We start from the raw sequence: 25,865 nt of genomic DNA on the forward strand, positions 1-25,865 counted from the left end.
ATATGTCTTCAAAACCTTCTGTCTGTTGCTATTTCAGCTGGGGCATTTTTAGCTCAGTAGTCAGGCTCCAGAAGAGATGGAAAGAGAGCCTGCTAAGCAGAGCTGTAAATCTTAAACACTTGCATTTTCATACAAATTCAAGCAGAAAGGAATAAGAACTTGGAAGCTCATCTTACAGAAGAAAATATTAAGGGAGAAGCTGGTAGAGTTCATGTAGAAATTGGAGTGGCAGGGGTTAAAAGGCAGGTGGAAGGGGCAAGAGTTTGATAGATATTCTTGTGATGTTTTCCAGAAAAGAAGAAAGGAAAAAAAGAGCGAGAGACACAGAATGATCTACATGATGGACAGATTAAAAAACAAAAGTCAGCTATCCAGATAAAAGAATCATAATGGTCTCAGGGTTGGAAAAGAGTAAGTTATTTCCTTCTCTGTTTTCCTCTGAAATATTAGCCTAGTGTTTTTATAGCTTTGTTTGAATGGTGTTGATGCTGAGATAGTTATTATTATAGACAAATTAGGACTTGTAAACTTCTGTATAGATTTTACTCTTGGGAATACTAATTTTTTTTAGCTCTGCACATTACTTTTGGTAGAAATTTGCCACAAAGAAGGCAGAACTCATCTTATGTCTTCCATAAATATGAGCTGTTTGTCACTTGGAAGAGAGAGCAGCAGTTTCTACAAGTGTTAAATTTCAAATAATTGTGCTTTCTTTCCTTGGAGTTGATGGGAGTAATATCTGAAAACCCAGAAATGCTCATGAACAGCCTGAAGTAGTTGAACTGTTATCATGCAAATAAGCACTGGTCTAGAATGGGTATGAAGGGGTTGGAAACTGTGACTGCATATCACATGACGCAAATGCTTGCACACTTTTCAAGGGTATCACATGCTTGTGTACCATGAGCTGATTCTCTTGACCATACTGATGTTTTGGCTTTTCAAAACAAAGACACAGTTAAAAGCACGAGCCTGCAAGGCAGATGAGATAGTCAAGCTTCAGATACCAACTCTGATATTTACATGTTCCATGTGTTTTTGCCAGTCACTGGAGACAACTTCCTCATCTGTGAAGTATGGATAATACTACCTCATAAGTTGGCCAAGTGGACTGATGTGAGAATGTGTTATGAACATTCCTGGCAGGGAAGGTACTCACTAAATGGTAACTATTATTATTATTATCAGAGGCTGAATATCTCTAAGCATTTTGATATGTAGGCAGTTTTGTGTTTGGAAACTAGAGAAGCCCTACTGAAGTCAGGCAGATCTCACAACACTGGGAGGCTAAGTGTAGTGTTAGGGTGTTTGCAGTGGTTGTGAAAGTGAAAGTTTCTCAGTTGTGTCTGACTCTTTGCAACCCCATGGCATATACAGTCTATGGAATTCTCCAGGCCAGAATACCGGAGTAGATAGCCTTTCCCTTCTCCAGGGGATTTTCCCAGCTCAGGGATCAAACCCAGGTCTCTCACATTGCAGGCAGATTTTTTACCAGCTGAGCAACCAGGGAAGCCCAAGAATAGTGGAGTGGGTAGCCTATCCCTTCTCCAGTGGATCTTCCCAACCCAGGAATCCAAATGGGTTCTCCTGCATTGCAGGCAGATTCTTTACCAACTGAGCTATCGAAGTGGTTAATGCTCTTCAAACTCCCTAAATCAGGGGTCCCCAACTACCAGGCCTCGATACTGTTCCATGGCCTTTTAGGAACTGGGCTGTGCAGCAAGAGATGAGCTGTGAGCAAGCGAAGCTTTATTTGTATTTAGAACTGCTCCCCATCGCTTACATTACTGCCTGAGCTCTGCCTCCTGTCAGATCAGCAGTGCCTCTAGATTCTTATAGGAGTGCGAACCCTACTGTGAACTGCACATGTGAGGGATCCAGGTTGCGAGCTTCTTATGAGACTCTAACGCCTCATGATCTGATTTTGCCTTATGGTGAGTTGTATGATTATCTCATTGCATATCACAATGTATAATAGTAGAAATAAAGTACATGATAAGTGTAATGTGCTTGAATCATCCCCAAACCATCCCCCACCTACCCTGTGGTCCATGGAATAATTGTCTTCTATGAAACCGGTCCCTGGTGCCAAAAAGTTTGGGGATCAGTGTCCTAAATAACAAGTCAGATGTTTCATAGTCCCTCTGGAGAAGCTGTGCCCTTCCTCTGAGGAACATTGGACAATTCATTTATTTATTCATTCATCTATTGTTTATTTAGCTCCTACTGTGTGCCAGTCATTGCTCCTACAGTATGCTAGTCACTGGATATTTGAGACTGCATAAAGTAGGTAAAGTTCCCCCTTTGTGGAACTTACATTCTTGAAGGAGGAGAGGGCTATAAGTGAATAAATATACCCAGAATATTGCTTGATGATTGTAAGTACTCTCAAGAAAAGTCTCAGGGTGATGTAGTGGAGAGTAACGGTAGGTAGAGCACTGCCTCTGGTGGGGAGATCCGGGAAGTGTTTCTGGGCAAGTCACTATGAAAGTAAGAAATGAAAGATGAGAAGACAGAGATGGGTCTTTCAGGTAGAGTAAACAGCAAATGCAAGCACCTATAGGCAGGCAGGAGCTTGGTGTGCTCAAGGGGAGAAGGGCATCATGCCAGGAACATGATGTGGGGAAAGGAGAGTGGTGCAGGGTGAGGTCTTGGTGAAAAGATGGAGACAAGGAGCAAAGGATTAGGGAGGGGAAGAGGGGGCACGGGAGGAAATAGTTCCATGATCAAACTTTACTGAAGTCTCCTAGAACGGAGGCTTCCGATTAACGTAGGTTGATGCCTTGCCCCTCAGGCACCTGAGAGAAAGTTCAGGAGACTAATACAAAGGGAACTTGCCAGGAAAAGGAACACTAGAATTTTGGTGGTAACTTTACTCATTGGAAAAGACCCTGATGCTGGGAGGGATTGGGGGCAGGAGGAGAAGGGGATGACAGAGGATGAGATGGCTGGATGGCGTCACCGACTTGATGGACTTGAGTCTGAGTGAACTCCGGGAGATGGTGATGGACAGGGAGGCCTGGCGTGCTGCGATTCATGGGGTTGCAAAGAGTTGGATATGACTGAGCAACTGAACTGAACTGAACTGAACTTACTTTGGAAAACACACAAAAAATCCTCATTTTATTCATCTTCCTGGTGGATGAAAGTAAAATGGAGCCACTAGAAATCTTTTGAAAAATCTATTTCAATTTCTCCTCCAGAAGTTTCTAAAATTATATATATATTATATATAATTATATAAAAATATAATATATATACATTTAAATAATGTATGTGTGGTTTAATATATAAATATCTGTAATGTGTTACATGTATATATTTACATACCTGTTATATACACAGTCTTATATTTCTATTAAAGGCTTAAAATCAACCACTTTCAATCTGTAGCAATTTTGATATTTTTGAAAATAGGAACATGATATATGAAGTACACTGCTTCCTAGAAATAGACACATTGGCAGTAGTTCAGCCTTAATTTCCTGACTTTCCAGCCCACACAGGACTCATGACCTTGGTAGTTTCCTGCCAGGTGATGTGACCACAGCAATACAGCTCTTTAACTCTGTTGTGGAAGGCATGGTGCTAAAGAGGCCAAGGTCATGGGGTCAAAAGCCAGTGGTTGGTTATCCTTGTTTGGTTACAAGGCCAGGAATTCATTTAGCCTGTTTAGGCACATGTGCCTTTGGCTGTGAGGAACCCAGGGGACATGTATCAGTGGACAGGACAGATATGTTATGGTCACGGGCATGTGGGACAGCAGAGGGTTGCCTCACAGTAGCTCCCACAGAGACACTCTGAGGCTCCTGTTTGGTCTGCAAAATCCTGTGATAGTTGAGAAATTCAATGGAGAGGTATATTCTGAAAAAATGTTACTCTTCATGGAGGCTCACTCATTGGGCAAGTCAGGTTTTGCTGTGTTTGCTAGGATGACCTTGTCTATCTACTGTATTCAACGTGCATGCATGCTCAGTCACTTCAGTTGTGTCCAACTCTTTGAGACCCTATGGACTGTAGGCCACAAGGCTCCTCTGTCCATGGGATTTTTCAGGCAAGAATACTGGAGTGGGTTGCCATGCCCTCCTTCAGGGGACCTTCCCGACCTGGGTATTGAACCGGTGTCTCCTGCATCTCCTGCATTGCAGATGGATTCTTTACCCACTGAGCCACTTGGGAAGCCCTTCTGCCTCAGAAGAGTGCATAAACATTTTATGGGGCTGCACAGTTTAGATTAAGTAAGTACATAATTTGTCAAAGTGTTAAAAAAGATGATGGGAAAAAATACTGCATTGTATTATTAAGTATTCAAATATGGTGTGAATGTTTAAGGCAGTGAAGGCCAAAGGGGTGAGTTCAAGGAGGTGGTTTGGGTTTGGAGGTACTTTTGCGTCTAGAGGAATTCTTTCCATGACCTCAATGACTGAGCACTGAAGAGGGAGTCTTCTCCTTCAAGGCCAAAGATGGTTGAGATGCCAGGTGCTTTTATTTTTCAACTCTGGTCCAAAGAGAGGCTTGACTTGGGCTAGAATTGCAGTCAGTCAAAAGAGAAAGCAGTAAACTGAATAAGTCACCAACATGGTGATGAGTACTCTTTAGGGATGAACCAGGGCACTGAGAAGCCAAAAAACCCTAGATATATTCATCAAGGTGAGGGCTCCTGTGGCGCCATTATCTGCCAGAGGTGACACCAGAGCTTCCAGCCCCTGCCCCATTGTCCCACTTTAGGCTTACCTGGCTGATTTCCTTGGTGGAGGAAAGTGTTTCTCTTTTGGCTGGTTGGTCTTCCCCCCAACCAACACTGTGGTTTTGTAGGGTTTTGCTCAGAGATTTTTTCCCACAAGGTAGACCAGTGGTGTTGATCACTTTTAGGCCAAGGATGCCAAGTTCTATCTTTAAGCAGGCAGGCCATTCTGGGTGAGTTTGCTGAGAGGTATGGTATATGTGCGAGATTCCCTGGTGGGTCAGTGGTAAAGAATCCGCCTGCCAAGCAGGAGACCTGGGTTTGATCCTTGGGTCAGGAAGATCCCCTGGAGAAAGGAAATGGCAACCCACTTCAGTATTCTTGCCTGGGAAATCCCTGGATAGAGGAGCCTGGTGGGCTACAATCCATCGCGGGGTTGCAAAAGAGCTGGACATGACTTTAGTGACTAAACAGCAACGACATGGTATACATGCACCCAAAGACTGTTGGACTCTGAACTTTCATGGGGAACTACTTGAAAGCACTGGCAAAGTAGTCACTGAACACTAGGTCTAAAGACAGCTGCATATTACCTTAATAGAACAAAAGACTTCTCCACTGCTCCTCAAAAGGATTAGTGCAAATCATTGTGCTAAGAGGAGGAAAATGAAAATACTCCTGCTGGGAGACAGACATCAATAAATCATGCCAGGCTTCTTTAAAATGGTGCACTTGAAAACTAAGGAAATTCATGTAAAAGATGTGTTTCCTGAAGGTCACAAACCTAAAGGTACATGGTATCACTAGACCTGTTTCTAGGTCCCCACCAACGTACTTAATCATTCATGCTCTCCTCCGTGAAATGTTGATTTTCTCCTGGTTTAATTGACAGAAATACAAGGATAAGGGAAAAGTGTTTGAAAAATAATGAATATACTTGGAGATAGTCAGTGTAAACATATCCATTGCTCAGGTCGTATAAAAGTTTGGATGGAGAAGACTGGGGAAGATGTTATGGAAGAGAAAGGCTACTGCCTCTTGGTGGAAGTTAAAAGTGCTGGGCTGGGAGGGAACTAGATGTCATGGAAGAGAAAGGCTACTGCCTCTTGGTGGAAGTTAAAAGTGCTGGGCTGGGAGGGAACTTGCAGGCTCTTTTATCTCAGGCTGGCAGTTCACATGTCAGCTCTGAAGTCAGATGCCTCCATTCAAATCCCAGCATTTCCAGTCACTTCCATGAAGGCTTGGGGAAAAGAGTTAACCTCTTTAGGACCACATACCTCATCAGTTAAATGGTACCTATTTCATCGGACTCTTATGTGAGGACTAAAGGAAATAATGTAAAGCTTGTCAAGTGCTTCACTCTTTGCTGGGTAAATGTGAGCTCTCAATAAACGGTAATTGTCAATCTGAAGTCATGCTGTAGGAGAAAATATACGGACAGCTTGGCAAGGAGTCTCCATTCTTCTTGTAGGCTATAAATGTAAAGTTGACACACACTATTGTCTGTATTCTAAGCTGTAACTGTCATTGTGTCACAAGACACCGTTTCCCCCCTTGTTTTCCTCATCTTCTGGCCTATGCTGCTGATCTACTTTGCTTTCTCTTATCTGGAGTCTAAATTAGGATGGATTAACATTAAATTAATATTAATAATAGTATTAATACTAAAGTCCCTCTGGGGCTTCCCAGGTAACTCAGTGGTAAAAAATCTGCCCGCAATGCAGGAGACATGGGTTCGATCCCTGGATCAAGAAGATACCCTGGAGAAGGAAGCAGCAACCCACTCCAGTATTCTTGCCTGGGAAATCCCATGGACAGAGGAGCCTGGTGGGCTGCAGTTCATGGGATTGCAAAGAGTCAGACGTGACTTAGCAACTAAACAACAACAACAACACACCTCAGTAATCTTTGTGGAACGTTTTCCAAACTAATGACAAGCTCAAATTGATCTAAATATACGTTCATGTATCTTACAAAGAAGGAAGATACAAAACTTTATTTCTAAAATTGTAATATATACGTGATGCACATGAAGACATGTGTGAGTAAATGTAACACCATAATTAATGGGGCAACCTAGATGCCAGATACTAAATGAGTTCCATGGACTATTTCAGCAACTCAGCTCTACATATTCTCTCTTCTCCAATTTCATGGATTTAGGATTTCAGTATCAAAGAAACAGTCATAGGAGAGTGATAGAGCGTCGATGGAATTGATTTCTAAAATGAATATCCTTAAGGGTTTAAAAACAATTGGTGTATCCCAAATGCACAGCATCCTTGCATTTAACTTTTTTTTGAATCGTTGTACTTTGTTATCCATAGTTTCAGATTATTGTGGAGTACTTTAGAATTCTTTAGGATGAACAATGGGAGAAGCATATTCATTTTTATTATAGTTTCTAAATTGCCAAGTTAATTATTAAAATGAGGCTTCCTTGCTTAGGGAGCTCTCCAGTAACTCTTGCACACTGAGTCAGCGTGGAAGGCAAGTTGCTTTCGGAAGATCTAAAAAGTCCAACTGTAACACTAGGCTTCCCCTTACAGTTTGTGTGTTTACGGCCAACAAAGACTAGAAAAGTGTTTGGGGGGCTATCGGGGGGTTTGATTTTTAATTCAGAGAGCAAACTATTTTCAGCTCTACACCAGATCTCCATTGGTCCAAAAGGAAAGGCCTAGCAAGCCACGGCTATTCCAGGGACCAAATAAATCCTGAAGGAAAATATTGTATCGTTCTATTTATTCCCGTGTCAGGAGTTTATTGATTGAGTGAGCTCTCCTGTAGCTCGGGCAGCCTTTGATCTGCCAGGGAGAAATTGGGTTTGGGATTTTGGCGGAAGGGAGGGGAGGAGGTTGGGGAAGGATTTGGAATGTAATGGCCCTTGTTATCTGTAGTGGCCAGAGACGCCCTGACACGGGCCAGCTCAGAGCTGCTGCTGGGGAGGAGCGGAGGCCAGGGCATGGCCGGCAGAGCTGAAGGCTAGGGCTTTGGCATTTTCAACGGGGGAAGCACTTAGTTAAAGCCGCTGGAGTGATTTCTTGCTGCTAATAGATTTGTTTCTTTAGAGGCAGATAAGTAAAGGAAACGATGACTTTTAAGTGAATAGTTCCCCTGCGCAGGGCTGGTTAGTGTCAGCTAGTCTGGTGGCAGGAAATACCAATGGTTTTTTCTTTATTTTTGTAGCCCAGTGACAAAAGGCTTTGCTGTCTCCCCTCCCCCGTCCCCACCTTCCCACCCTCTCTCCTTCTCGCCTACAAAACGCAGACGCTGGCCCCTCTGCCTGCTGGTGGAGGGCCAAGGCTTGTCTGAAAGCCGTTTAAGTAATTGCTCATAATTGCACATGTTTCCCCGACTGGGCTTTTACCTCTCCACCCCTGAAATTAAAAGGGGCCAAAGATGTGTGACCTTCTTCTAATGGGATGGGTTCTGGAACAAAGGAATTCAAGGAGGAGGCCCAGGGCCTTTATCAGGGCTCATCTCTGACAGCTGGCCCAGGCCTGGGGGAGCAGCAGGCTTGTCCTTTTTCACGTTGGAGGGGAGCAGGGGTGAGAGGGAAGTCTTCCTCCCCAAGCCTCACAGTTTTGTGTGGTGTGTCTTGAAGTTCTCACTTCTCTTTCTTCCAACACTCAGCCTGAACATAAAATCATTGCTGATGCCAAACACTCTTTAATTCTAAAAGGACTGACTGACAACGCCCCACGGCAGCTGGGGAGGGCAGCCTCTCCTGGATGACTCCTTATCTCTTGGATAATTCACTTTGTTTCTCATCTGCAGGTTCCTCATCTGAGAAACAGGGATGATGGGATAATGCCACCTGTCAGAGGGATTGGAGATAATATATGCAATGCACAGCATGGCATTCAGGAGGAGTTCAATAAATGGTTATTGTTTCCTAAACATAATTTCTCCATGTCATTTCACTCTTGTTCCTTTTATCTCTCTGAACTGTATGCGTGTGTACTCAGTTGCTCAGTCATGTCTAACTCTTTGCGATCCTGTAGACTGTAGGCTGCCAGGTTCCTCTGTCCATGGGATTTCCCAGGCAAGAATACTGGAGTGGGTTGCTATTTCCTTCTCCAGGAGATCTTCTGAACCCAGGGATCCAACTGGCATCTCTTGCATTGGCAGATGGATTCTAAATACCTGGGAAGCCCTCTCTGAACTGAGGAGAGACAACTTCTAGGCCTTGAATTTCATGACCTGAATTAAACTCCATAGAATTAGAAACACAGAAAGGAATTTTAGAACTGTCTATTCTACATTAGAACCACCTGGGGAGTTTTTCAAACTACTGCTGCTCAAGCCACATGTCTAGAGATTCTGATTTATTTGGTCAGGGGGTAGGATCCAGGGGTTAGTCTGTTTGTAATGTGATTCAGCATCATTTCAGTGTGCAAGCAGAGTTGAGAACCACTGATGGTGTTGAACCCCCTCATTTCACAAATGAGAAACCTCAGTGAAGCCAAAAGGGATCAGTTCTCGTGAGAGTCCATTGGATAGCAAGGAGATCAAACTAGTCAATCCTAAAGGAAATTAACCTTGAATATTCACTGGAAGGACTGATGCTGAAGCTCCAATACTTTGGCTCCATGATGCAAAGAGCCACCCCTTTTCAGGTGGCTCTTGGAAAAGACCCTGATGCTGGGAAAGATTGATGTCAGGAAGAGAAGGGGGAAACAGAGGATGAGATGGTTGAAAGGCATCACTGACTCAATGGACATGAGTTTGAGCAAACTCTGGGAGATAGTGAAGAATAGGAACCCTGGTGTGCTGTAGTCCTTGGGGTTGCAAAAATTGGACATGAATTAGTGACTGAACAACAACAATTCCTTCATTAGCTCATAGATCCATCCAGCTGTGCGTGCAGCACCAAATACATATTGAGTGTTTACTATGTGTCAGGCAATGTTCTAAACACTGGTGATCAGTTGGTGGATGCATCTCCTCCTAGGAGAGCCTAAGATCCAGAATGAAGACCTGACTGGGTATAGTTTCCAAGTATCAGATAACTAACCAGTTGCTCTAATTTGCTTCTGTATATCAGTAAACTGGAGGAGGAAATGGCAACCCACTCCAGTACTCTTGCCTGGAGAATCCCCATGGACAGAGGAGCCTGGCAGGCTGTAGTCCACGGGGTTGCAAAGAGTTGGATACGACTAAGCACATACCAGTAAAAGTCATGCTCAGGGCGAGGAGCAGCAGGTCATTGGAGATGAGTGGCTGAGAGAGATTAGGCTTCCAGCCTAGGTGGTGCTTTCTCCATGCTGAGATTCCCGTGATCATTTCTGAATCCAGGCATCACAGAATATTCTAGACTTGAGCTATTTTCTCCAGGCTGTCCTCTTGCCCTCAAATTTGCCTCACACATTCGGGCACAGCTCGTAAGCTCCCACCAGATTCTGGGCCTGGAAATCCTGCTGACACAAACAAAATGGAGACAACGTGAAAATTCTGTGCCTCGGTTTATGCTATTATAGTTAATGATCTGTCAGTGTTTCCATTATAAACCCCTATTTTCAGGGATGTATAACCCAGTCATAAACGTTCTCTCCAGGCTGAGCTTTGGCACTTGTGATTTCAGCCTGGGAGCACATGTGTGTGTTGGTGTGTGCATGTGTTTTTACAAGGATATGAGGGAAAAAAATAAGTTAGCCATTTTTAAGCAATGGATGGTGAGAAATGGGGTGAGGGGAAGGTGGTAATTGATTACAGATGCTCTTTTGATGCTGCCAGGACTTGAAAACTGCTGAGTTGCTTTGCCCCCCAATTGGGGATACAAAGGATTGAGATGCTATTCTGTGCCTTAATTTTGTGCAAGAAATGTTAATCAACAAAGTAAAAATCCACATATGAAAGGGGAAAGTATGGACCTGGGTAGCTTCCACAAGAACAGGAATTGACTCAAGTCCAAAGGCTATAGGGGCCAGAAACCAATGAATCAGAACAATATGCTTCCAAGTTGAGCTTTTACCTGGGGCTGGCTGTTTCTATCATCCCCTTTTGCTCTATCCCTAAGTGGTGGGGGTTGAAGAAGGTACAGCAGGGGCTTCCAAGTACCTGTTTCACCTAGGTTTTGATGGTGGCCGTAGCTCTCATGGTGTGTGGTCGATGGGTGGAATTGTCCATTTTCCGTTTGCATACATGAGTGCGTCTCTTCAGTCATGTACAGCTCTTTGCAACCCCATGAACTGTAGCTCTGCAATCGTCTATCCACGGGATTTTCCAGGCAGGAATACTGTAGTGGGTTGCCATTCCTTCCTCCAGAGGATCTTCCTGACACAGGGATCGAATCTGCATCTCCTGCGTCTCCAGCACTGCAGATGGATTCTTTACTGATAAGCCACCAGGGAAGCCCTCCCCTTGCATATGCAATTCCAGAAGACTTTTGATAATTTGTATTTAATGAGATTATGTTCAAACACTCCCATGAATTGCACCAGGCTTATCAATGTTGGTTAGAATCCAGGAATCAAACCGTAACACTCAAAAAGTTGTAAACCCTGAACAAAACAAACAAGCACAACCCCATTTTGTGAACTGCTTTTCCCACAAATTTTCTAGAAAGATGCTGTTGCTTAAAAATCTAATGGCAATCTTGAACAATGAGGAAATCTCCAGAAGAGAAACAAGGGTGAGTAAAGTCAGAATCTGTTTTGTTCAGAGACATGCTGGTTCATCAAAGTGTGGAGCTGCACACCTGGCTGATGAGCCCAGTGACAGGATCGCCTTCAACCTCATGGCTCCAAATCATGGTCAGGTAGGGGACACAGATGTTTCTAGATCTGCTTTCCCTCATCACTATTCAACACCTGTCTGTGAGGGATAGTACCGTGGATGTGTTTACACATACATATGCACATACTTTTGCACCCTGCTTTCTTATGCCTAGAAGGTTCTTCCCTCCGTTTTGCATGTCTAGTTCTTTCTCCTCATGCTAATCTAGGCTTAAATGTCACCTTCCTGGAAGAGCCCCCTCGACCTCTTGCTCTGTCATGCAGTTTCAGGGGTGTATAAACTACAGCCTAGGGGCCATATCTGCCCATCAACCTATTTTTATATGGCCTGAGAGTCAAGAATGGTTTTTACATTTTAAATGGTTAAAAAAAGAGAATATTTTGCAACATAAAATTTATGTGAAGTTAAAATTTCAGTGTCCATAAATGAAGATTTATTTGAATACAAGCCATGTTAATTATTTACATATTGTCCAAGGTACCTCCAGGCTACAATGGCAGAGTTGAGTCATTGCAATAGAGATTATTTGGCCCACAAAACCCAAAGTATTTTCTCTTTGACCCTTAGCAGAAAAAGTTTGTTGACCTCTGCTCTAGTGTAACAATACATTTTAGTTTCTTTATAGCACTCACTGTTGCTTATAAATTATCTTATTATCTATTTTCTTGTGTATTTATTTGTCTGTCTCCCCACTAAAAATTTGGAGGGCAAACCTTTTCTGTCTTGAGCTGCTGCATAGTTCAAGACATAAAGTGGATATTGTAAAGCAATTATCCTTCAATTAAAAAAAAAAGATACAAAGTGGACTCTCAAAATAAATGTGCTGCATGACCTAATGTATGAATTGACATAGTTCCTGGACCAAATGGTTGGCTCTGAAGCTTGAACTGACCCATCCACCTACTTATTCATTCAGTAACTATTAAATTAGTGCCTACTATATGGGGGCTTCCCTGGGGGCTCAGAGGCCAACAAATACGTCTGCAATGCAGGAGACCAGGGTTCACTCCCTTGGTCAGGAATACGCCCTGGAAGAGGGCATGGCAACCCACTCCAGTATTCTTGCCTGGAGAATCCCCATGGACAGAGGGAGCCTGGCAAGCTGCAGTCCAGAGGGTTGCAGAGTTGGACACAACTGAAGCAACTTAGCACGTAGGCACGCACGCACTGTTCATGTGCGCTAGACACACTACACGCACACAGGCATTTGTGTCCTTGATTTATCCATTCATTTGCTTTCATGAGGCTTAACCTGTCAAGACTGCTGTGTTCCCTGAGCTGCTAGGGAGGTGGCTCCCATGGGTTTGGCCAACTTTGCAAGCCTTCAGACAATCTGACTCTTTTTATCTGCTGTTGAGGTTGCTCACTTTGTTGCATCCTTCCCTGACAGAAGCTCAGAGCTCTCAGTTGCTTCTTGGGATGACCCATCTACACTCCCTCAGAAGAGGCGTCTGTCTATTTTTTTTGCTCATTCAAGCGCGACCTTTGCTTCTTCTTCTGTCCCAGAAACCCTCCTCTCTCCACATTCTCATTCATCCGGGTTTGCCCCGGCAGCCTCCCACTCACACCTGCAAATCTCATTCACGTGGCATCGGGTTCATCACTACTGGCCAGAAGCATTCTCCTAAATGGAGCAGAAGACGCCAAGACAGAGGAGGGCATGGGTTTGGTGGTGCACAAGCTCCCCCTCCCTCCTCCTCCTTCCTGCCTGCTCTGCAGATGGATTTCCGTGAAGGAACCTCTGTCTGCTTTCCTGGAGTGAATGCTTTTAGAGTAGGAGGATGTTACAGTCCACTTTTATATGTTATACATCTCAGTTCCTGGTGATGATAGGAAGATAATTACCCACTCTGAGTTTACATAGCATTTGTTATGCTGAACAATATGTTATGTTGAAAGATTGCAGGTTTGGACACAAAAGAAAGGATACAGTTCATCTTCGAAGAAGCGGATCTTTTCCCCACGTGTGTTAGGATAAAATGCCCATTTCTATATTGACCTGGTTAGCAGTTGTAGTGATCATATCATCTGGATTTTCGGGCTGGGTCTGGTTTAAAATACATGTTCTGTTAAGTCAGGAAGCCCAGTACATGGTGAACCTGGTCATGTCATCTGTGAGACAGTCATAGGAAAAGCTGGTCTATTTTGATACCCTTTTCAGCGTTTGTGGGGTTGTCTAATTTTCCTCTAGATAGCAGGGAGCGGGCAGGGTTCAGGCAGGGTGGGGGATGCCCAGAGAAGTTGAGGACAGCTCTTGGACAGCGCTGATAAGGTGAAACTGACCAGGCACAGCCCACTGGTTTACCTGATTAAGACTCAGGAACTACTTCTCATGTGTCGTGTCTATCCCCGTTCTTGGTTCTCACTTTAAATTTGAGTCTGCTTGTGTTCCTGCAGAGCCTGCAAGAACACCGGAGTAGAAAGTTCAAATAAAGGGTAATACCATTATGTTGGCCACCTGGCAACCTTAAGCACTGAGAAAAGCTCCAGGCCCATGTGGGTGCTTCATAAACATCATTTAACGTTTAATGGAGGGAAGAGACTAGTAAATGTGCTCTCGGTTGGCAAGAGGACAGGGAATCTGATCCCTTCCTTCTGACATTTAAGCTTTGCTTTTTCCACACACAAAAACACACATAGCCAGGGAGAATAGATGAAACACATATAGGAGATTCAGGAAAGCAATTTGTAAGGAAAAAAAAAAATTCCTGTTTTTCTTGTTAAATGGGCATTCAGAATACCAGTCCCACAGTGCAGAGGTGGATATGTCCTGACATCATTAAATAAAAGGGCTGAAAAATACACTGGCCAGTCTTGTTTGGACTAGGGTAAAATAAGAGAAGACCTGGCCCCACTTCTCTTCCCTACCCCTGTCTCTTATACCAAAGACTCTCTGTTTCCTTAAAGCAGAGCATCTTGGAATTGTAAGTACCTGTGTATCACCACTGGACCTTGTAAAATACACATGTGGGTTTGCTGTATCTCAGGAGGGGCTGCAGCCTTGCACCTCAAGTAAGCATCAGCTGATGCCTGTGCTGCTGGGCCACAGTCTGCACTTTGCATTGGGAGGCCACAGAGAACAAGTTCTTGAGTCTAAATTGCTTGCTTCCTCTTGGCCCAAGGTCTCATTCAATCCTTGGGTCAGAACTCAGAAGTGGGAAACATTTTTCTTGGGCTGGAGGTTGGAAACGTGTGTGAGGGTGTGTAGCTTGGGCTCCTTATCAGCTGGGTGTCTTCCTCAGCTTCCAGTGGGACTGAGAGGCTCTTCCTCCTGCTTGGCCAGTCTGTCTCTCCATGCTCTGTCCCCTCCAGGGTCCCTGATCCTAAGCTGAATGTGGGAGCAGCTCAACCCTGGAGAAGGCTTTGCCATCTTGGCTGTGAAAGCTGATCAGCTGACCTTAGCTCCAGGCCTGCTTCTTCGTCTGTAAAATGGAAAAGAAAATACTGCCTACATCACAGTGTTTTTAGGATTTAACGACTTAACCCTTGTGAGGGACTTCATATGGTGCCGGACTCAGAACCAGCCCTCAGAGAACCCTAGTGTTTTCTGTCACGTGCGCTGGTCTCTGCCCTTCTTAGGGAGCTGACAGTGTTCAGGAGGGTGAAGTTGCTGCTCTATTTGTGACCAAGTGTTCATGGTACACTTCGGCCTTCAGGGACACAATCAGGTGCACTGTGGTTGGAGGACTGTGAGGCGACTGAGCTCTGGAGGCCAAGTTCTGATCACCTCAGGTAATCTCGGGTGGCGGGTTCTGTGTGATGCTCAGGGAAATAAAAAAGACTGGCCGTCATCTCCGCAGTCTCAGCAAAAGCAGAGCACCGTTGGAGATCCCCTGCGAATGTAGCCGTGGGCCCCTCACCCTCTCCTGGACGTGAAGGCCAGCGCTCCCTCATCTGATGCTTGAGTCCTACAGACGATTCTGTTGACCTCTGCCGCTGCTTCTGTCATCCCTCTGACCACTGTTTCACTGTGACAAGGCTTCCCTCTGCGCTCCTGCCCTCATCCCTTCTGCTTGAGTCCTCTGTATCTGTCTCCTGATTCTGCGGCCATGCTTCTTCTGCTTACTGTCTCTCCCCCACTGTCTTGAGCTCAAACTCTCCCAGAAACTCTGTGATTGGATCTGCCAGATCTAGAGGGGAACACTTCAGTGAGCCCCTCATGGACCACTGGCCAGCCTGTGGTCCAATCAGCTGTAGTCAGGACCCCCTTGTTGTGAGGTAAAAGCCATGAGACAGTCCCCTCTCCTGGGTAAAACTGCTGCAGGCGGCCACACATGGGTCATTTAGGATGCTTTCAGCAGAAAATCTGATTTAAGTGGCTTTCAAGGTGAGGAATTAATTGTCTAATGTAAGAAGTCCAGAGTTAGGGTGGTTGCTGGGTGGGTCTTTATTGGGCACTGGCCTAAACCTATTTTTCTCTTCTTTCCTGCTGGAAGAGCCTGGATTTTGTTTCCATAGGAAGCTGTATGATCAGGGGAGATTGTCCTTCCTCCGTAGCTATGAGGGGCTTCCCTACTGGCTCAGTGGTAGAGAATCTGCCTGCAAAGCAGGAGCCGCAGGAGATGCAGGTTTGGTCTCTGGATTGGAATGATCCTCTGGAAGAGGAAATAGCAACCTACTCCAGTATTTTTACCTGGAGAATCTGGATCATGGATAGAGGAGCCTGACGTGCTGCAGTCCATGGGGTCACAAAGAGTCAGACATGACTGAATGATTAAGTACACCCACAAGCTATAGCCGTGAAAATGGATTTTGATTCATTTCTGTCTGCTCCTTCTGCCCAAGATTGGTTTAGGCAGGGGCATGGGACCCAGTTATCACCATAAACACAGAGGAACTTCTGTGAAAAGTTTCCTTGCTCTTAAAAAGCAATGTGTGTTAACTTTCCAACTTAGCAATCCCACTCCTAAGAATGTACTCAAGGGAAATGAAAACATACGTGCACACAAAGACCTGTCTGTGAATGTTTATAGCAGCTTTATTCATTGTAGATAAAACTAGTAACTGCTCAAATGTCCATTCACTGCTGAATGCATGAACAAATTATGGTATATCTATACAATGGAGCACCACTCAGCAATAAAATAGAACAAACTACTGAGATAGGCAACAAGCCAGAAATGCCTCGCGCTTAGTGAAAGAAGCTGAGTACAAATGGCGACCTTAATGTTTGTTTCCATTGATCTGACGTCCTTGCAAAGACAAATTATAGGGACTGTATTCAGATTAGTGGTTGCCAGGTGCTGAGGTGGAAGGAGGCGACTGACTACAGTCAGACAGGAGGGAACTTTTTGGCGTGACAAAAATGTTCTGCACCCTGATTGCTACGTGCCTGTACGCATTTATCACACTCATCACTTAAAGATGATGAATTTTACTGTATGTAACTTACAGATTCAGAAACCTGACTTTTAAAAAAGCCACACATATGGAGAGGAAGCAGGCAGGCCCTTTCTGCCCGCCAGACAAGGCCTTTGACATTATCTGAAGCTGCAGTAGCATCTTGGCACCATGAGGGGGAGCCGAGTTGGACGGTCACACGGCACGTGGAGGATGGTAGAGTGGAAAAAATTACTGAGCTGAATTAACCAGCCTGGAGAAGGAAATGGCAACCCACTCCAGTGTTCTTGCCTGGAGAATCCCAGGGACGGGGGAGCCTGGTGGGCTGCTGTCTATGGGGTCACACAGAGTCGGACACGACTGCAGTGACTTAGCAGCAGAGAATCCCAGGGATGGGGGAGCCTGGTGGGCTGCCGTCTATGGGGTCACACAGGGTCGGACACGACTGAAGCAACTTAGCAGCAGCAGCGTCACCCCATCTTTGATTTCTTGTTTTGTGAAATAATTAGTTCCTTAGAGTTTAAGCTACTCAAATTGGGCTTTCTGCGCAAAGTATCCCATCCCTAGATGACACTGATCTAATGTAAATCACTGTGTGCAGTGGAGCTGTCCATCAGCTTGAGATGTGGTAGAAGCTTTGTGAAGCATCCTGATCCATCTAGGAAAATAATCTAGAGATACTGTGATGTTGGGACGTGGCAGAGACTTCGTGAAGCATTGTGATCCATCTAGGACAATAATCTACAGATACTGTGATGACTTTATGCTTTTTATGTCTTGAGTCTCCTAGACTCTACTTCACACGTACTACTATGAAAGCTTCTAAATTATCTGTTTCCCTTAGACCTCTGAAGCGTATACATCATAACTACATGAGTAATATTTTCCCATGGTAAGTAGGGGCACTGTCAGCCAGTGAGGCCCTGGAAACCCAAGGTACTCGGAGCACAGAAGGACTAAATTTTCCAGACACTTGGTATTGCCATTTGGTACCCCCAGTTTATCTTCTGGTGGAGAGAGCTCCCAGCTAAGGCTGAGCAGAAGACCACATGTTCCTGTGTCCTGAATAGGAATGTAGGTGCCTTCGGGGCAGGCAGAGGTGGGTCCTTGTCAGTAATACTGTAGACACACTTTCAGAGACTCAAGCGTGAAAGTAAGCTGTGACATTCAGACAACACTACTCTGACATTGAGGCCAGAGACTTTTTTTTCTGGTTTTAGAGCCAAGCAAGTAAGACCCCAAAGACTTGTATGAAAGTGAAAGTCACTCAGTCATGTCTGACTCTTTGTGACCCCATGGATTATACAGTCCATGAAATTCTCTAGGCTAGAATACTGGAGTGGGTAGCCTTTCCCATCTCCAGGGGATCTTCTCAACCCAGGGATCAAACCCAGGTCTCTCACATTGCAGGCAGATTCTTTACCAGCTGAGCCACAAGGGAAGCTCAAAGACTTGTATAAATAAGTCAAAGCTACAGATACAAATGATGACCAAGGTAAGTTCTAAGTCTGGAGTATTATTCTGTATACATGTGGCTCTAACTACTGTGTCATGAATCTGTCTTAGGACCAAAGAGAACCCTACATACCAACATAGTGTCATAGGGCTACATAGTGTCACCTAGTTTAGCAAAAGCATACAATTCTCCCAGGTGACAAGGCCATTCATTTCCTGTCTGTCTGCATTCAATGCTTCCTTCCTTCCTTTCACGTAGGTCCACATTGCCCCTGGCTTTCTAGCACTCCCAGGGTAAGGCCTGGCATACGTGGCTAGGGATTCATTCTGTGGGCCTTTCTGTATCTCCTCTTCAACCAAAACATTGGGATCCCCAACCAAAGGACTCAGTTTTATGCATCTGATGAATGGACAAGCCAGGCTAATTTATGGTCCTTCCACATCAAACCTTGTTTCTCCTGTTACCCACATACTTGGGTATGGGGTTCAGGAGGACACATCAGATGGTGATATGACCTTTGACCCTACACTGTTGTCCTGATGCAGGGCAAATCAGCTCAGTGGGTGGAAGGGCATTCCTCTGATTAGGTCCTATACAGGGATGGTTAGTGGTGACTTAACTACGCATGGTGAATGACTATGATCTACTTACATACATCCTGCTAAACACAAATGTACCCTGAAATTAACTTCTTAGCCAGAACCCCAAAATACCTGTAACCAATCCAAAGCCACCCAACTCGAAGGGAACTGTGGCTGAAGGAAAACCCAAATGGAAATATATAATGGGGCTTAAGCCACTGGCAGTTAAAATATCACACATTTGCACATTTCATAAAACACACAACCATGTAAACTCTTTGCTAAGTTCCCTCCCACGGTCTTGGAAAGTATCTATTCAAGGGAAGGGTCTAGAAGCTTCAGTTCAGTTCAGTTCAATTCAGTTGCTCAGTCATGTCCGACTCTTTGCGACCCCATGAATTGCAGCACACCAGGCCTCCCTGTCCATCACCAACTCCTGGAGCTCACTCAGACTCACGTCCATCGAATCAGTGATGCCATCCAGCCATCTCATCCTCTGTCGTCCCCTTCTCCTCCTGCCCCCAATCCCTCCCAGCATCAGTCTTTTCCAATGAGTCAACTCTTCGCATGAGGTGGCCAAAGTACTGGAGTTTCAGCTTCAGCATCATTCCCTCCAAAGAAATCCCAGGGCTGATCTCCTTCAGAATGGACTGGTTGGATCTCCTTGCAGTCCAAGGGACTCTCAAGAGTCTTCTCCAACACCACAGTTCAAAAGCATCTATTCTTCGGCACTCAGCTTTCTTCACAGTCCAACTCTCACATCCATACATGACCACTGGAAAAACCATAGCCTTAAGCTTTATTAATTTAGGGGGGATAAAACCCTGCCTCTGATTTAATTAACTTAAACCATGTCATATAAACATTTCCTGGCCTGATGGTGAATCCCTGTATGAAGTATATGTGCTGCTTACACATTAAGGGCTCACAGAAAGTTTGTTGAGTGAATGAACAAGAGAATGGAGCAGCCTGTTGTACTTTAAGCTGGCTTGAAGAACTAGGAAGCATACAGTTTATAATTCACAGATACTTATTCTGTTTCTTTTCTACAGCTTTCCCTCTGCTTCCAGTTATAGGTTGGTAATTAGGAGTTAGACTAGTTCCTTATTAATCTATCAATGGATATTTAAAGAAATTGGAGTATGTTTACCCTTTTATTACAAATATAAATACAACCTCATCAGCTCTGGTTGAAAAGGGGCCCAGAAAGAGTGCTCATTTATTCATAATGAGCAGAGCAAAGGGGCCCCTTTGTGAAGTCAAAACTGAGCTCTGAGTCTGCCCCCTGTTCCCCAAGAAACCAAACAGGAATCGTAATGTGGGATGACATAGTGTTGAACGCTGTCCACCGCTGGGTGAGATCACCTCTCAGCTGCTGGAAGGCAAAGAGGTGAAACCCGCTTCATTTACTTTGAGACAGTTCTAACAAAGCCCACAGCGCTCGGTCATGGCAGAGAGGTGGAGGTGAAGTGGGCCTCCGCTGAGCAGGGCCCCTCCACCTCCCCGAACGTCACTGGCCTCCTGCTCACCTGACCTGTGAGGTGTTAGATTTTTCACTACCCACCCCACCTGAGCTGTGGTGCCTGGAGCCTCCACCACGCAGCCCAGGCCAGGGTCCCCTCATCTGGAGGCTGCTTACCTCCTCCGTGAGGCCAGCCAGCTCCGCCTGATGCAGAGCAAACACCTCCCGGCCTGCCCATCTCTCCAGCCCCGTCTTTCATGTATTAGTTCTGTGCTTAGCATGTGATACTCTCGTTTTCTGCAGGCAGCCAGAGGGGTCACTCAGCAGTGCTTTCTTTGCTCAGTCATTTTCCTGCCTGGAAGGCCCAAACCCTCTGCTTCCCAGACAGGTCCCAGTCACTTTAAAGTCTCACTTCACACAGCAACCCCCACAGGCTGCCTTTATGCCTTTGCTGCCCACATCCCCACGAGCTCACTCTTGCCTTTACTTCCTGCTCAGTGATCTTCTTCCGCCGCCAGAACTTGGGTTGCTGTAGCTGCTCTTAATGTACATTTTGCCACGTTGTTTGAGTATGTTCAGTTTTGCTGTAGAAGAAAACAAATGAAGTGGATCAAACTTATTAATATGTGTTAGGCATGGAGTTCTTTTCACACTTAACCTGTTTGACAAATAAAGTTAATCAGAGCATATGTGTGAAACATAGAAAAGGGTGGAAGGACCCAGTAGCTACTAGATACTCATACACTAAATACACATAAAGTACTGCATATTTATGAAGTCTTAATTTAGATATCCACAGACACACCCCCTTTGATCTACATGTCCTCTATCAAGAAGCATAATATAATCTGGCAGCTCAATAGGCTAATTGCCAAGCTACAGCCATAGACAGACAGAATTGGTGTGATAGAGCCAGTATATACCCTTAACCCCAGGCACCTTCATCTGTTGTGTCCCCCTGCCCATTCCTAACTCTAGTCCTTGCAACAATAGCATCCCTGGGGAAAGCTAAACCCAGAATTCCAGTTGCGTGGTTTCTTCCACCTGCTTGTACTCTAGCCTAAGTGTGATAATTTACACCATATCTTTTCACCCTTGCTTCTCACTATGTGCTTTAAATTCATTTAATGAACCCTGTGATTCAAACATAGTTTGAGAGCTTTTCTGTTCCATGACCCCTGGGAGAGCTTGTGTGTTCATATACTTGGAGGCTACCAGTGTGTCGAGGTAATTTCTCACCAAGCATGGCTCAGTAAATATTTACTTAATGAGTGATTCTGTGAATGAACACACTGCAGAATTAAGAATTGTCTTTCAGGGCCCCACAGGCTCTTTTACAAACCTATCTACTATAGCAAAAAAGCCATGAAAACCTGACTGTTGCTGCCTTGTACGCATTCGAGATGATCCCTACCTTTCTTGAGTAGGTCAGGGAAACTCTTGCAAGCCTAGAAGCAGGGTAAGCACATTCGAGGCAGGTGGATACACTGCGAAGAGTGAGAACAGAAGTGCTCGGTGGTGATGCACGGTAGGTGAGATGTTGTTTCCCAGAAAATGAGATGGTGATGAGAACAGGCTAAGAATGGTGGTCCAAACATCCAATCACGAAGCAGGACAACTCAGGGAGAATACAGAGAAATATGGGATTTATAAATGAATGGTAGTGTGGTGTATAGAAGAGGCAGTTAAAGAACTGGAATCTTGGGGCATCAGTAACGTTCTGGGTCAGTGTGTAAATGAATTTGGGTAGTACAAACTCAGGAGGGGCCTTGGGGGTTCAAAATACTTTGCTTCATGAATGTACAAGAGCAGACAGTTGCCACTCCACTGGTGCTTTGCTTCTGTTTGTAATAGGTGAATTCTCCATGTTTGCAATAGGTTAATTCTCCATGTATGTGTCATTTTTTTTAAAACTGTAGGTTCCTTTTATCCTGTTTGATATGTATTTCAATAATACAGATCACTTTGTCTCCTTTCTTAAATCAATTTCTTGAAATATAAATAAGCAAATAAATACTCAAACAATTAACTAAGATTTCCTTCTATTGATGGTCTGTGACCATTCTGAAAAATAACATCTGCCCTCTGCTTGGCTCCGGGGAATTTTATGAGTGTTAATGACATGTCTGAAAAGCGTTTCATTTCCTTGGAAACAAGCTTAACAAAGTGTTTTTCTGTCCACAATGATATAACAAGCCACTCATGCTGTGCTACTGATTTATAATAATTGAAACTTTGGTTACTAAAAAATTTAAGTGGTTTGATGGCAGATCAAAATAAAAATATCAATTTTCTAAAATCTCCTACATGGTTTTAGGTGATAGATAGGTAAATGGTCTTTTCATGACTTAAAAAAACAAATTCCATGATATTTATTCTCCCATCATATTTTAACCAGTCCTTCCATCAGTTCACGAGGTCATGGACTTGGCCTGTTTTTCATTTTGTAAACATCTGGATTTATAGTAAATGATTCATGCAGCCCAATACCTGACTGCCCTCATTTTGCTCTGTCTTATTATCACTTGTGGAATCTGATTTACTTCCTACCCCACATACTATTCTTTCATTTGGAACAATTTCCTCAGTTATACAAGTTTCCAGTTTATGGAATAATCATGATTAATTTGTCCACTGTAACGGAAAGTGCTATCCGGAAAAGGTTTTCTCATTTATAGCTGGGAAAATTCACGTCCTCCTTTGCAAAAAACACAGTGAAGGGCGGATGTGATAACAACAGCAAAGTCCCAGAGCAGAAGGTCACAAACAGGATTGGAGGGGACAAAGTCGGAAGTTTTAGATACACTGTTGTTTTTCTTCCTGTTGTCACTGTCTGACAGGTTATATGATTATTTATAGATTTGTTGCCCTCCCTCCTGGTCCCTTAACATGTAATCTCCATGAGAGCAGGGACTGTATCACCAGCATATATCACTGTGCCTGGCGCATAGTAGACATTCAATACTATTTGCTGAGCTGTTGAATGAGTGGTCCATCCATCCATCCATCAGTCAGTAAAATGATAAAATAGTAGATACTGATAGTTACTATTTGTTGAATGTCCCTTTGGGTGAATAGTGTCTCCTAACATCCATGTCCACCAGAACCTCAGAATATGAACTTATTTGGGAATAGGGTCTTTTCAGATGTGATTCATGTAAGATGAGGGTTAGGGTGGACACAGGAATATGCCGGGAAAAAGGCTGTGTGGACAGCCTGGACAATGTGGTAGAGACTGGGTTTAACTAGCTGCAAGCTGTACAATGCTGAGAGTTGCCATCAGCCAGGAGAGAGGCATGGGACAGTTTCTCCCTCAGAGATCCTGCTGCTGCTGCTAAGTTGCTTCAGTCGTGTCAGACTCTGTGAGACCCCACAGACCGCAGCCCACCAGGCTCCCCCGTCCCTGGGATTCTCCAGGCAAGAACATTGGAGTGGGTTGACATCTCCTTCTCCAATGCATGAAAATGAAAAGTGAAAGTGAAGACGCTCGTCGTGTCTGACTCTTAGCGAGCCCATGGACTGCAGCCTGCCAGGCTCCTCCGTCCATGGGGTTTTCCAGGCAAGAGTACTAGACTGGGTTGCCGTTGCCTTCTCCGGCCTTTATGTGACCATTGCCAATTTACAGATAAGGAAACTGGTTCACAGAAGCTAAATGTCTTGCTAGTAGGTGACCCGTAGCCCAACTCAGGTTTTTGCCTCTGGGAAGCATGTTCCAAACTGCAGCCATTCTTGGCCCACTTGGAGCCAGGAGATTTAGGGAGATTGTAAGTTGAAAGTCAGAGTCCCTACCCCATGGTCATTCCATGGCTGCATTCAGCAAGTAAGGTTAGTGAAGAGGGTACAGAAAAAAGGGGATGTGCTTTCTTTATTAAGAGCTTTGTGCCCATTGGAATCAATGGGAGTGCAAGTTAGCCAGAAACCAGGGAATGTGCACATTGGATTTTAGAATTTCTTCTGAATCTGCACTTCCATTATCAGTTGTCCTCTCTTCAGAAATGGCTAAGGTTTGAAGACCAATTGGCAGTATCTACTGAAACTGAACATTCGCAAGCCTATCACATGACCCTGTGATTTTATCCCCAGGCGGATATCACCAATGAAATGCATGCATATTTTCACCAAAGGGCATGTATAAGAAAGTTCACAGAGGCACCGCAAGGCAGAAACTACCCAAATGATCATTAACACTAGAATGGAAAATGACTTGTAGTATATTCATTCAAAGTCAGGTTTCACAGCAAAGAGAAAGAACAGACCAATGCTCCATGCAGCGGCATTTCACAAAGATAACATTTTAAGGGAAAGAAGCCAGTTAGAAAAGAATACGTAGCGAATGATTTCATTTGTATGCATTTCAAAAACAGGCAGTTGTAAAGTCAAGATAATGGTTTATCTCTGGAGAGGTATTGAAGGATTTGTATTATGTATTTTATTTCTTGATCTAGGTGCTGGTTACACGAGTGTTCAGTTTTTAAAAAAAAATATGAACTGTGTATTTGTGGTTTGTGTACTTCTGTACATATAGATGAGCTTCCCAGGTGGCGCTAGTGGTAAAGAACCTGCCTGCCAATGCAGGAGACCTGAGACACAGGTTTGATCCCTGGGTTGGGAAGACCTCCTGGAGGAGGAGGGCATGGCAAGCCACTCTAGTATTCTTGCTTGGAGAATCCAATGGACAGAGGAGCCTGGCGGGCTACAGTCCATGGGGTTATAAGAGTCGGACATGACTTAGTGACTAAACCACCACATGGTGGATGAATCCCTCTTTGGTTGAGTCATTGAGTTCGCCCATCACTATCTGCCTGTAATTGTCTCAGTAACTGAAAGTCCTGTATCCTGAGAAATGCTTCAGACCTGGGGAAGCCAGGATGATTGGTCACCCTAGCTTTTCTGCACAGGCCAACTCTGATTGCCTGTAGTGTAATCTTGACCCCTTCCTGGACTAGTTCTTGAGATTTGGTGAAATAGATATGAACAGAATCCAATATAACTAGGAGAATGAAGGTACTTTGTGTTTGAGGAATGGCCTTGAAGACCCTGACTTCGGGTCACAAGATATGGATTTGATTCCCAGCTATCTATTTACTTGCTGTGTGACTTGATGTTACTTTTCTGAGACTCCTCTTGTCTGTGGATAAAAAATGTCCTACCAAAGCAGTTGTATGACTTAAATAAGATAAAGCATGTAAAAGTGCTTGACTCATAGTAGCTGATCAATAAATATCACTTTCCTTTCCTATCAGTTTTTTTTCTTTCTTTCTTCCCTATGTAGTTCTCATTCCCCCAAACTCTCAAAAACATTGTTTCTATTTTTTTGGTTATACTTCTCTTCATTGCAGGGTGGTATGGACTAAGCTTTAGAATGAGATATCTACCTCTGAATTCAAATTCTGGTTCAGTCACTTTCTGTTTGTGGACCTCAGGTAAATTAACTTCTCAGAGCCTTGATTTTCTCACCTCTAACATGGGAATCTTTTTTCTTTAAAAAATATAATAAATGCAGACATTGCAGTTGCTTTTGGTACCCTGCATCATGCCTGCTCAGCCCATCTCTCGTTTCTGCTGTAGCTCTGGCTCTCCAGGAACTGACACTCATATTGTCAG

The sequence above is a fragment of the Capra hircus genome, chromosome 10 (genome assembly GCF_001704415.2).
Source record: "Capra hircus breed San Clemente chromosome 10, ASM170441v1, whole genome shotgun sequence".
Taxonomy (NCBI): Eukaryota; Metazoa; Chordata; class Mammalia; order Artiodactyla; family Bovidae; genus Capra; species Capra hircus.